This window comes from Triticum aestivum, chromosome 4D (genome assembly GCF_018294505.1).
Source record: "Triticum aestivum cultivar Chinese Spring chromosome 4D, IWGSC CS RefSeq v2.1, whole genome shotgun sequence".
NCBI lineage: Eukaryota > Viridiplantae > Streptophyta > Magnoliopsida > Poales > Poaceae > Triticum > Triticum aestivum.
In genome coordinates this window covers 320,573,625-320,586,785 of record NC_057805.1, presented here as the reverse complement: position 1 = coordinate 320,586,785, position 13,161 = coordinate 320,573,625, and the positions used below count along the sequence as shown (strand labels likewise).

At 54.1% G+C, this 13,161-nt stretch overlaps 1 long non-coding RNA gene across 1 annotated transcript; it reads left to right on the top strand.

The window, feature by feature from the left end:
• Positions 1–514: 514 nt before the first annotated feature.
• Positions 515–2,510, top strand: LOC123099962 (uncharacterized). Its single transcript, XR_006448316.1, has 5 exons — positions 515–741; positions 818–903; positions 995–1,070; positions 1,613–1,678; positions 2,309–2,510. It is a non-coding gene; the product is annotated as an uncharacterized lncRNA (long non-coding RNA).
• Positions 2,511–13,161: the final 10,651 nt, after the last annotated feature.

The following is a 13,161-nucleotide window of genomic DNA, read 5'->3' as shown; positions in this document are numbered from 1 at the left end:
GAATATTTAAAGAGTTTTCCAACTCAAGGCAAAATATTTGGAGTGGAGATAATATGACTTCTCCCCTATAAATTATATTTGGAAAATGTTAATGATATTATCTGGAGTTTACAGAAACTATTTTGGTAAGTATAGAAGCTCAAAATTATTTTATAGTTGTTATTATAATGCTCTTCTAGGCTCCTATTGCATAAAATAATTTCCAAAAATGCATTTGTGTTGTAAAAAAATGTTCACGGTTTATATAGTAGTAATAATATTTTACTCTGTGTTGCGGTATTTTTTGGAAGTCATTTGGTATTTTGTTTTCTCCAATTACACCTCCTGCACAATATTATATTTTCCCAGAGTTTACTATTCATCTAGGCTCCCAGCGCAGCCCGTTTCTATTCATCGCCCACTGCGCTGGAGCAGTGCAGTATCACCTAGCAGGCCGAAGCCCAGCGAGCAGCCCACCCCGCTGGTTCTTTTTTTTTTCTCCTCCGCTGACCATCCTGACCCACATGTCATCTCTCTCGTTCCCGTGTTCTTCGTGGAGACCACTCCCCGATCCAAATACTCGCCGATTCGGCTTGGATCTCGTCCCTCTCGCACGGGAACTACTCTATAAATAATCCCCTTGCTCTTTCTGTCGATTTTTGGCAAAATCCCTCTCTCATGTGCCCGTTTCGCCTCGCTCAGATCTGGCCGGAGCTGCGCTGCCGTAGGAGCTCTCTTCAGTCGATTCCGTTGACACAGAAGGTTCCCAGCACATCCCTTCTCCTCTATGCTCTTCGCATCAATCTCCTCTGTCTCCCTGACCATCTATATCACACAGGGAAGCACCGTAGCGAGCGCTATGAGCCCGCCCTGAAGCTTGATGCCGGCAACCACTCCTCCAGCCAGACGTCGCCGACACGAGAGGTAGTCTCGGCCGTCCCGGTGGACGTTTTCTAGTTCGCCACGTCTCTCCTCACCTCGTTCCGTCGTCCCTAAGCTCAGGAGGTTTTTGCAGAGACCGCACGCTCCAAGTCCGAGCCGCCCACACCCTTCTTCTCCAACTCTGGTGACGCTCCAGCCTCTGTTCTCCGGTGAGCAATTCACATCCGTCCGATCTCCCTCCGACGGTCTGGATTAGTTATGTTCTGTTTTTTTATTCGAACCGGTATGCACTATTTAGTGGCCGTCCATCCGTTGGCCGCAACAGCAAACACGCTTTTGCCTATCATAGTGTGCTACGTGTCAGGTATTTTGTTTTATAACAAAAATAGATTTGTTACTGTTTTTCAAACCTTCATAACTTTTGCATAGTTTGTCCAAATTTGATGAAACCAATGCCAAATTCTTCATCATGATCCCCACTATCCAGCACACCTATCCAATATAATTTTTGAAACTTCTAAATTTGAATTTGCTCATATTTGAATTTAACCTTCCGGAGGCCATAACTTTCAAACTGTTGATCCAAAATTAGTTGATTCTTTTTGTATTGTGATCCTAATAGCATGTAGATAATGTATACCTACTGATATGTTCTGTTAATTAAGTTTTTATTTGAATTCCTTGTTGTTTACTTTATTCGTGGTGTTATGTGAGTACGGTTTATTTATCGGTGCCTTCGTTAATCTTATAGATTGTCCGGAGTGTGAAGCGGATCGGATTTTAATCGTTAGAGTACTTCAACACCGTTCAAGGCAAGGTTGCACTTTTGATTTTGCTCATCCTATATTCTGCTATGCGTGTGTGGTTTTTATGCTAAGACATGTGCTTGGTTTGATATGTATGTTCTCTGTTGTTATATTATGGTATTGATTGTATTATGTGATGGTGTGATCAACTTGCTATGGTAGACGCGGGCATGTGTCGAGTGATCCATGAAAGTGGTGAGTGTTTATAGCCATAGGCTCGGGATTATTAACCAGGTGAATGCGTCACTAGCAGAGCGCTCTATTGTCCCTAGAGAATGCGCCATTGACAGAGCGCACTTGAGGCGAGGTGTAGTTTTCAGAACTTAAATCAGGTGAATGCGTCCTTGGCAGAGCGCTCTATTGTTCCTAGAGAATGCGCCACTGACAGAGCGCACTTGAGATACTTCTGAAGTTCTTGTTATGTTTTCTTAGAATCTTTGGGGTTATCTTGGGTGATTAAACTAGAGGCGGTCGTGAGTTCAGTTAGTGGAGGTAGGTGAAGACATTCTTCTCCAAACTTACTTGAGTGTTTTGTTTGTCATATACTTTACTTATGGATGTAGGTTTGCTTTATCATATTGTGTGATTTGCCAATGCATTCAATGTATTGACCCTTGTGGCTGCAACTTATCATGTTGCAGGATTTTCAGATGATCAGTGAGATACAGTAGGGTCGCGAGTCTTCACTCAGCATTTTCTCCAGTGGGCATTGATGGGACTCGTCGTTTATTATGCTACCTTTCCACTATTATTATTGAATAAGTTAGCCATGTGCTATTCAGTTTATAATACTTTATAAATTCTGGATCATACGTTATAGTAAATGATGCACTTGTTATCTGATATTCATATGTACTGTGTGTGCTAGTGAGTCGATCCAGGGACTAGCACAGTGAGGACAGAGATGTTGAATCTCATCAGACTCGGGTCATTACATATTATCATCACAATTTTCTAAGTTGGTGCCAAAAATATTTTCAATATTATAGGAAGTATCATTATTTTCCCAATCATAATCATCACAATGAGTGATAGGCATAGCAAAATCATCTTTAATAGTTTCTTCGGACATTGTGCCATAAGACAGAATCAATACCATCACCAATTATATCATCTTCCACAATTATTTTGATTCATTCTCATGAGGCATAATAATAATAATAGGAGCAACGTCATTTGGGATGGATACCTTTTTACCTTGGCTTCTCCGTCTTTTCTTTTTATTCTCCACATAATGTGTGGGTTTAATAAAAAAATTGGAGCTCCATATTGATGAGATTGGTTGCATAGGAAGCTCATTCTCGTAACCCGTTTCATCACGAGAGACAATAGGAGGGAAAGTGGAGAGCTTTACCCTTTCATATATACTTTATTTGTCATTTGCCTCTCGTTTTAATCTGCTCCACTTCTTAAAGTTTTTACAAAAATACAAAAATATTTTCTGTTTTCCATTTCTTATTTGATCTTTTATTTGCTGGTGATCTTGTTTGCATAGCCACGATGTCTCAAGAAAGTACAAAATTGTTAGATTTTTCTAATACTAATAATAATGATTTTATTACTACTCCTATTGCTCCACCCGCCTCTTGTGCAGAGTCTTATGATATTAATGCCGCTTTGTTGAATCTTGTTATGAAAGAGCAATTTTCCGGTAATCCTAATGAGGATGTCGCACCGCATATAAATAGTTTCGTAGAATTGTGTGATATGCAAAAGAAAAAAGATGTGGACAATGATATTGTGAAACTAAAATTATTCCCTTTCTCTTTGGGGGATCGGGCAAAATTTTGGTTTTCATCTTTGCCACGAAATAGTATTGATACTTGGGATAAGTGCAAAGATGCTTTTATTACTAAGTATTTTCCTCCCGCGAAAATTATTTCCCTTAGAAATCAAATTATGAATTTTAAGCAACTTGAGCATGAACATGTTGCCTAATCTTGGGAAAGGATGAAATTGATGATAAGAAATGATACGTGTCCAACGTATCTATAATTTTTTTGTTCCATGCTATTATATTATCCATCTTGGATGTTCTATATGCATTATGATGTTATTTTATATCATTTTTGCAACTAACTTATTAACCTAGTGCCCAGTGCCAGTTGCTGTTTTTTCCTTGTTTTTGTCTTCTATAGAAAATCAATACCGAACAGAGTCCAAACAGAACGAAAACTTTTGACGATTTTTCTTGGACAAGAAGACACCTGTCGGAGTTCTGGGAACGGGGGTCCCCAGACTTGCCTGCCCGCGGCCCGCGGCGTGGCTCCACTCGCGGCCCAGTACGGCCCGTCTTCACCAGCTAACACTCAAGACCCTCGCGAGGCGGACGACACAAGACCTCCTCGGGAGCGGCCTCACCAGGCTGGCTCGCGAGGGGCGGAGAGATCAAGGCAAGGCGAACCTCGCGAGGTTCCAATGACGTAAGCCATGATGACCAAGACCAGGCGGGCGCCAGCGCACACAGTGTCCTTGTTTCCTCTTTGGTGGTAAGGAGGCAAGCGCAGGTGAGGAGTACCGAGGCATCAGGCAAAGGTTTCCATACCGGTGCAACGAGACCAAGACCAGCAGGACGGCAGGACGGAGGTCACCGTGGAGCCCAAGACAGCGTCACCACCGCCTTTGGAAGGCGAAGACCACCTTTAGTCAGGATAGCTTGTACTAGCTGTCCCCCTTCAAATTGGACGTTATTGGCTCCCTTCCCGCTCAATATTTGGGGAGAGGACCAGGGCCTCTATATATAGGACTAGCCACCACAGTAGTAGAAAACAGATTCAGATCATCCTCACACCCACCAAGCACAAGAACATCTCACCTCAGGAGGCTGTTCTTCCCCTTTGTACTGTTCATCCTCAGCCCGAGAGGCAATCCACCACACCACACTGGAGTAGGTTATTACACCACAACGGTGGGCCGAACCAGTATAAATCTCGTGTCTCTTGTGTTGCGAGTTCGTCGAGCTAGGCTTTGAGATTGCGGCGAGGTTGAGGGCGTGAGTAGGTAGGGGAAAATCTTCTGCGCACCCCAGTGTTCGAACCTCAAGGGTTTTGCCGGAACCCGAAATCCGACATTTGGCGCGCCAGGTAGGGGGCGCCGAAGCTTTCCTTCCGTCGATCCGCGTCCCGCCGCTTCGTCTTCTCCATGGCGGACGCTCGCCGAGCTCGCGCTGAGCGCCGGGCCGCCCTCGCCGCCCGTGTTGTACAGACGGCTCCCGTCGGCGGGCCTCCTCGTCGTTCTCCGTCACCTGCCGCCAACGCCGTCACCGGCCCGGCGGGGAACGAGCAGCAAGCGTCCTCGCTGCACCCCTCGGTGTGGCGGGACGGCCGCACCGCCACTCCGTCGCTGACCCCGGCCGGCTCGTCGTCTCACGCCCGCCGCGCTCCCACGGACGTGCAGGCTGCGTTGCTCATGGCACGCGAACTCCTGCACTACTGCCCCATCGACGACCTCTACGAGGACTGGCTGGACCGCATCGCCGAGCTCGTCAGCGCCGCAGGGCTCTCCCGTGCCGTCCCTTTCACTGCCTCACCCTCCGCCTGCTGTGGGCGATGTGGCTCATGGAGCGCCTCCACCACCCCCGCACCAAGACGGCGTCCTGGCACCAAGGCGTGCGGCCCCCCGGCGCGACCCGCCGCGTCGGGCGCCCGTGCGTGAAGAAAGAAGCTTCCCAGAAGTTCCTCGTCCACGAGAAAACGCTCCCGCGCTCCCAGCACCACTACGACAAGACCATGTGCCGCCTGCGGTGGTGGTGCACGGACATCAAGGGCAGGCTCCGCAACAGCAAAGGGTCCCAGTGGCCACCGCGGGCTGCCGCGCCTTCACTCCTGAGCTGCGTAGCGTCGCATGGCTGGGCAAGTTCAAGCCAGACCTGCTTTCTCGCTACGACGGCACCCCCGACCCCGCGGAGTTCTTGCAGCTCTACGAGCCGAGCATCAAGGCGGCCAACGGCGACGAAAAAGTCATGGCGAACTGGTTCTCCATGGCTCTCAAGGATGGCACACGTTCCTGGCTCCTGAACCTGCCCCCGGGCTCCATCTCCTCCTGGAACGAGATGCGCGACCGCTTCGTCACCAACTTCCAGGGCACTCGCGACCACCCTCCGGCCGCGGGTGACCTGCGCCGTGTCAAGCAGCAGCCAGGAGAGACCCTCCAGAAGTACATATGGCGCTTCAACAACGTTCGCCTCAAGATCCCAAGATGACGGACGAGGCCATCATCTCCGCGTTTTGTGATGGCGTCCGCGACGTCAAGATGAAGGAGGAGCTCGCCATCCATGAGGAGCTGTGCACGTCCTTGGAGTTGTTCAACCTGGCGACCAAGTGCGCAAGGGCTGAGGAAGGGCACCGTTCCCTTCTCGAGCTCCCAGCTGCCGACCTGGAGGAGAAGAAAGCCAAGGCCAAGGACGTGAAGCGCAAGGGAGTGGTTGTACTCGCAGCGGAGCCGGACACGAAGCGCGGCCGGGACCAGCCCGAGTCATCCAAGAGCAGCCGGCCGTTCTGCACCTTCCACAACGTTCACAGCCACAACACCAACGACTGTCAAGAGCTCAGGGTCATTCGAGATGGACGCCTCGGTCGACGCCCCGAGCGCAACGACCGGGGCTACGGCCGAGTAGGAGGACATGGCGGAGGACGCTGGGACGACCGTGGCCCTCGCCAGGAGTGGCGTGACCGTCCTCATGAGGATCGATGGCAAGATCAGCCTCGCGAGGGCGCCTGGAGGGATCAGCCTCGCGAGGACCGCCCCCAGGGCAATGCTGGTCTTCCTCCGCTGCCGCCACCACCAAGAAGGAACGACGACCACCATCAGGATGAGGGGGCTGGGGGCTTCCAGGAGCCGCGAGCTATTGCCTGCATCTTGGGCGGAGCTCAAGCCCCAGCCTCTCAGCGAATCTTCAAGCAGTTTGCTCGTGAGGTGAACGCAGTCCTCCCCAGGCTCAAGGCCACACGCCCGCTTAGGTGGTCCATGTGTGCCATCACCTTCAGTTCTGCAGATCAGCTCAATTGCGCGGCCACCGTTGGTGCCCTCCCAATGCTTTGCTCACCCGTCATCAGCAACGTACAAGTCACCAAGACTCTCATCGACGGAGGCGCAGGGCTTTAACGTCCTGTCCGTCAAGATGTTCGACAGCCTTCAAGTGCCCTACGATCAGCTTCAGCCTACCAAGCCCTTCTCAAGAGTGACCAACAGTTCCACCACGCCGATAGGGCAGGTCCACCTCTCTATCACCTTCGGGCAGCGCGAGAACTACCGCACCGAGCTCATCGACTTTGACGTCGCCCACATCCGTCTGCCATACAACGCCATCCTCGGGTACCCGGCCCTGGCCAAGTTCATGGCAGTAACACACCATGGCCACAACGTCCTCAAGATGCCAGGAAGCGGCGGGATCATCACAGTCCCCTGCGAAGAAAGAGATGCAGTGTGCTCCCTCGAGCGCGCCTTCCAAGCAGCGTCAATCGAAGACCCCGATAGCAATGCAGCACAGTACCCTCCTGAGGTCGTCCCCAAGAAGAAGAAGCAGCTACTCAGCCCAGGGCCTCAGGAGAGTGGCGCCGCAAGTGGAGCCACGTCAGGACCAGCGCCCGCGCCTGGGGCGCCTCCCTCCCTCACATAGGAAGGCGTGCCCGGCGCCCTCCTCGGGCAGGGCTTCGGGGCTCTCTTCTGGAGGGCCTCCGACCTTGCCAACATCACGAGGGAGGCGCTCGGGCACCACGTGGAGGTGTGCTTCGCAGCACGTTCCCCTCAGGAGGACATCGGGCGAGGAGCGCCCGGCGCTCAGAAGTTCATTGCCAAGACCACTCAGGAACTGCAGGATGCAAGAGCCATGTGCGGCGACCGCCGCTCACCTGGCGCGGCTCCCCATGCAGGCAAGGATGGCGCGTTGCGCGTCTGCATCGACATCCCATGGCTCAACAGGGCCGCATCTCGGGAGCTTTTCTGGCCTTCGCGCGTGGGCCGCTGCGAGGGCCCGCCTCACAGCTATGTTCGCATGCCTTTTGGCCTGTCGAGCATAGCGTCTGCCTTCCAGCGCAACCTGCGGAGCATCCTCGCGGCTCAGGAGGCCAGGCACCACGTAGTCCTGGCGGAGATGGAGACGGTCCTCAAGGAACCGCCCGGACCCCTAGAGCCTCCCGAGGCTCAGGGTCCCGGTGGCTCGTGAGGAGCAACCCCTTCATCACGCGTCTTCAGCTGCCCCAACATTCCTTCAACAACAGAACCAGGTGACATTTTCCAAGTTTATTTAGCTGGGAGCGCCCCTCGGGCTGCATCATTCCCAGGCCGCATGGGTCCGTCCCTGTGGCATGCATCCCTTTACATCTTTAGCTTACTCTGTTGGGGGCGCCCCTTGGGCTGCATCATCCCCTGGCCGCTCGGGTCTGACCCAGTGGCGCGTATCGTTCTTGCATTTACCTGAGCCAGTTTGCTTCTCATGCTTAACTTATTTGTGATTGTCGCCTGCTTGATTGTCACCTACCACGGGAGCTGTTCACGCTGGCACGACGCTTGTGCTAGGGTCCATCCCTGCAACGTCGATAAATCTGAGCGGTCGAGCTCTGGCCCGCGGCACGCCCCGCGCGCGTCACCTCACCAGGACCTCAGTGCCTTCATTCTCTTACGGAGCGACCAGTGGCCGGCCGGCAATCATAATGGCAATATGTGCCCCTCCTCGCGCGGACTTACAGGAACCTCCTGAGGACAACAGCGAGCGGTACCGCGGGCTCCTTCTTCTCCCATGCGATTCACTTGCGCGTTAAAAGGGGGGCTCCTGAGCATCGCGACTCAGGAGCCCCTACTGGCTCTCCAGCCCTCACCCCCTGGCCTTGACCACAGCATCGCGACCTGGCATACCAGCGGCGGCTGAGCTCGCTCGAGGTCCGGGACCTGAGGACATAGAGCACGAAGGAGAGCGTGGGGAGGAAGGGGAAGCACGCACGGGCCTAACCTAGCTGCGCCACGACCGCCGACGCACAAGTCTGGTGCAACGCAAGGAAACGACTCCAGACTGCCAAGATAAGTTTCGCGCTCAGACCAACCAATCGCTATGACACGGGATTCTCACTTGCTGCAGCCCTGCCACGGCAACGTCGCCTCCCTTTCTTACCTTTCGGTGGCCGCTTGCGCGCTAAAGGGGATCTCCTGAGCATCACGTCTCAGGAGCTCTTACTGGACCTCGGGCCGCTCACCTCCTGGCCTTGACCACGGCTTCGCGACCTGGCATACCAGGGACGGCTGCAGCCTGCCTGGGGACCGGGACCTGTCAGCGTAGAGCACCAAGCCGTCGCGAGGATAGAAAGGGGAGACTGAGCCGAAGCAGGACACGCGCTCGCACAATTTCATAATAAGGATAATTCCAACAAAATACATTACAGGTTCTTTACACGCCCCCACGGGGTTTGTTTCGATTCCTCACAGGGAACAAAAGAAAGGAAATTCAAGGAGCCCTATCTACACACGCCGGCGCAGCCGACGCCATCATCAACAGCGGGCTATGGGAGCCCGGCGCCAACCTCATCCAGATCAGCGACGGCGGCGGCCGGACGCTGCGGCCTTGCTCCGAGCCCGACGAGAGCTCGGGGGCACGTAGCTGTCGTCGCTCGTCTCCAGAGTCTCGTAGGGCTCAGGAGAATTGCTGGACTCCCAGGCAGCGCCACTGCTCCTGGATGAGTCGCTGGCGAGGTGGGCGGCAGGCCCAGCTCCTGCCGCGGCACCGTTCAGGCGGCCCTCTCCGGGGCAGCACTCCAAGCGGCGGCCTTCCGCATCGAAGACCTTGAAGAACATCATGGAGCGCCGTCGTACCTGAAGTGGATGGCGAGGGCGCCTTCCGTGCGGCAAACCCGGGCAACCTCGTCCCAGCCGCGGGTCATGAAGATCTTGCCGGGGAGACGGCTTCCACCCTTGCTCCGGTTGGCGGGGCGTCGCAGTCGGCGTGCTGCAGCCATAGCTCGAGGGGCCCCCTCGGCGGCATCTCGGCGGAGAAGAACTGGGGGAAGCAGACCCAGGAGCGCGAAGGCATCGCCACCCACAGCACGAGTTTGTGCGAGGAGTCCACGGCGTGGGCCCCTGGGGCGACGGCATGCGCCACAATGGCGCGGCAACCACGGCCGCGGCGTGGGCGGCGCCACTCGCCGTCTCTTCCTCCTGAGCCCGCGGCTTGGGCGTATAAAGGCAGCGGATACCCAGGAGGTGGCCGCTCGCACCAAGGCCTCATCACCCCCTGCCTCACGACTACGTCACGACGGTGGACCGGCCTCTTCTTCGGCGGAAGCGGCCCGGGCTTGTCGCGGGGAGTTTTTCCCTTCTCCGCGGCTGAGAATCTTCGGATTGGCACCATGGTGTCGCTACTGGCGATGGAGCAAAGGAGGAGAAGCGAGCGGAATGGAAGAGATGGGCGACGGGGGCTCTGCCCCCTCCTCATTTATAGCAGGAGGAGGCCAACCGTCGACCTCCACGATCGCAGGTAATGATAACCCTTTTTGCATGCAGCAGGGACTCGTCAAGTCGAGCAGTTGCCGAGGCAGCGTGGGGAAGCAGAGACGCCCACGTCTAATCAATCGCCACGCGTCGACCAAGGCCGCAGGCTGTTGGGGCCCACGTCGCTCTGCACTTACCCTTTGGCTTCGCCTCGAAGCCAAGTCCGAGCGCGCCTTGGGCCCGGGGGCTACTGTCGGCGTTCTGGGAACGGGGGTCCCTAGACTTGCCTGCCTGCGGCCCGCGGCGTGGCTCCACTCGCTGCCTAGTACGGCCCATCTTCACCAGCTAACACTCAAGACCCTCGCGAGGCGGACGACACAAGACCTCCTCGGGAGCGGCCTCACCAGGCTGGCTCGCGAGGGGCGGAGAGATCAAGGCAAGGCGAACCTTGCGAGGTTCCAATGACGTAAGCCATGACGACCAAGACCAGGCGGGCGCCAGGTGGGCGCCAGCGCGCACAGTGTCCTTGTTTCGTCTTTGGTGCTAAGGAGGCAAGAGCAGGCGAGGAGTACCGAGGCATCAGGCAAAGGTTTCCATATCGGTGCAACAAGACCAAGACCAGCAGGACGGCAGGACGGAGGTCACCGTGGAGCCCAAGACGGCATCACCACCAGAGCCTCTGGCAGGCGAAGACCACCTTTAGTCATGATACCTTGTACTAGTTGTCCCCCTTCAAATTGGCCGTTGTTGGCTCCCTTCCCGCTCAATATTTGGGGAGAGGACCAGGGCCTCTATAAATAGGACTAGCCACCACAGTAGTAGAAACCAGATTCAGATCATCCTCACACCCACCAAGCACAAGAACACCTCGCCTCAGGAGGCTGTTCTTCCCCTTTTACTGTTCATCCTCAGCCCGAGAGGCAATCCACCACACCACACTCGAGTAGGGTATTACACCACAACGGTGGCCCGAACCAGAATAAATCTCGTGCCTCTTGTGTTGCGAGTTCGTCGAGCTAGGCTTTGAGATTGCGGCGAGGTTGAGGGAGTGATTAGGTAGGGGAAATCTTCGTGCGCACCCCAGTGTTCGAACCTCAATGGTTTTGCCTGAACCCGAAATCTGACAACACCCACGAAGCTTCAGGAGGAGGCCAGAAGAGCCACGGGGTGGCCACAAGCCTAGAGGCCGCGCCCTAGGGGGCGCCTCCAGGGCTTGTGGGCCCCCCGTGACTCCCCTAACCCTAAAGTCAGCTCTATAAATACCCAAATATTCCCTGAAGACCAGGGAACACCAAAAATACTTTTCCGCCACTGCAAGTTTCTGTCCTCGTGAGATCCCATCTTGGGGCCTTTTCCGGTACTCTTCCAGAGGGGGATTCGATCACGGAGGGCCTCTACATCAACCTTGCTGCCCTTCCGATGATGTGTGAGTAGTTTACCACAGACATACGGATCCATAGCTAGTAGCTAGATGGCTTCTTCTATCTCTTCGATCTTCAATACAATGTTCTCCTCGATGTTCTTGGAGATCTATTCGATGTAATCTTCTTTTGCAGTGTGTTTGTTGAGATCCGATGAATTGTGAGTTTATGATCAGTGTCGGGGTAAACGACACCTATGGGATCATAGGGGATCCCTTCTACGGTTGGCGGGCACGGGGCTGTGAGAAGAGCGGGTTTAAAAGATCAACACGGGGGATTTATCCAGGTTCGGGCCGCAAGTGATGCGTAATACCCTACTCCTGCTGGTTTGTGTTTAGCTGGTGTTCTTGGACTAGCTACAAAGCATGCAGGGTCCAAAAAGTCTGAATCCTTCCTCAGTACGCCTCGGGCCTCCTTTTATAGTTCAAAGGGGTCGCCATAGTGGCACACAGGAGGTGGAAAGTTTGTACTATATACAAGTCTATCGCCTGGCACCGTACTTTATCGGGGACGGCAAGGAAGTTCGTCCCGTCCGCCGCCGCTTTGAAGCGCATCCAGGCTGACTAGGTGCGCAGCGCCACACTAGCTGGCTGGCTGCTAAGTTGGTGCGGTGGCAGAGTCTTCATGAAGATCTGCATGCCACCACGCAGGTGCTTGCTGAGTTGGCCTGGAAGCTGCACGTCGCCACGCAGGTGCCTGCCTTGTTGGCGGGTTGACTGCTATATTGAAACGGCGGTGGAGCCTTGGCAGGTGGGGGCCTGGCTGCGGCTCCGCAGATGTCCCAAGCAAGGGTCTTGCCGGGGCCCCGGCAAGGGCCTTGCCGGGGTCTCGCAGGTGTCCCCGGCAAGGGTTTTGCCGGGGGTCTTGTGAGCGTCCCCCGCAAGGATCTTGCCGGGGTTTCCGTCTTCTGGTTCTCATCTAGTATTGTGTGTCCTTGGTCTTCACAAAGATCTGGATGCCACCATGCAGGCGCCTCCGAGCCTTGTTTCCAATGTTGTTGATGGTGTCGGAACTCTTAGGCTCAAGAGTGGCGGCTCTGCTTGTGTTGGGCAAGTTGCCCCGGCAAGGCTCTTGCCGGGGCTATGTAAGCTGCACCGGCAAGGCTCTTGCCGGGGGGAGCCCACCTTGTCCCTTCGCTCCTCGCGCCTCTGTCTTGGCATTGCTCTAGTAGCCTGGTGTCTTTGCTTCCTCTTCTGTCCCGCCAAGCGCGGCCGCAGGCGTGTGGCTGCGACTGCCCACGCACATGTAAAAGGGTACAAAAAGGACCCCTACTTTTGTACACCGACAATCAGATTATCAATTAATATTTTTTGAGTCTTCTCTGAACTCTTTTATGCATGATTAAGATGGCTTTGTATTTCTCTCTGATCTATTTATTTGGTTTGGCCAACTAGATTGATTTTTCTTGCAATGGGAGAGGTGCTTTGTGATGGGTTCAATCTTGTGGTGTCCTCACGCAGTGACAGAAGGGGTACCGAGGCACGTATTTGTATTTTTTTCCATTAAGGACAAAAATATGGGGTTTATTTCATATTGATTGGATCTATCCCTCTACATCATGTCATCTTGCTTAAGGCGTTACTCCGTTCTTGTTAACTTAATACACTAGATCCATGGTGGATAGCGGTCGATGTGTGGAGTAATACTAGTAGATGCAG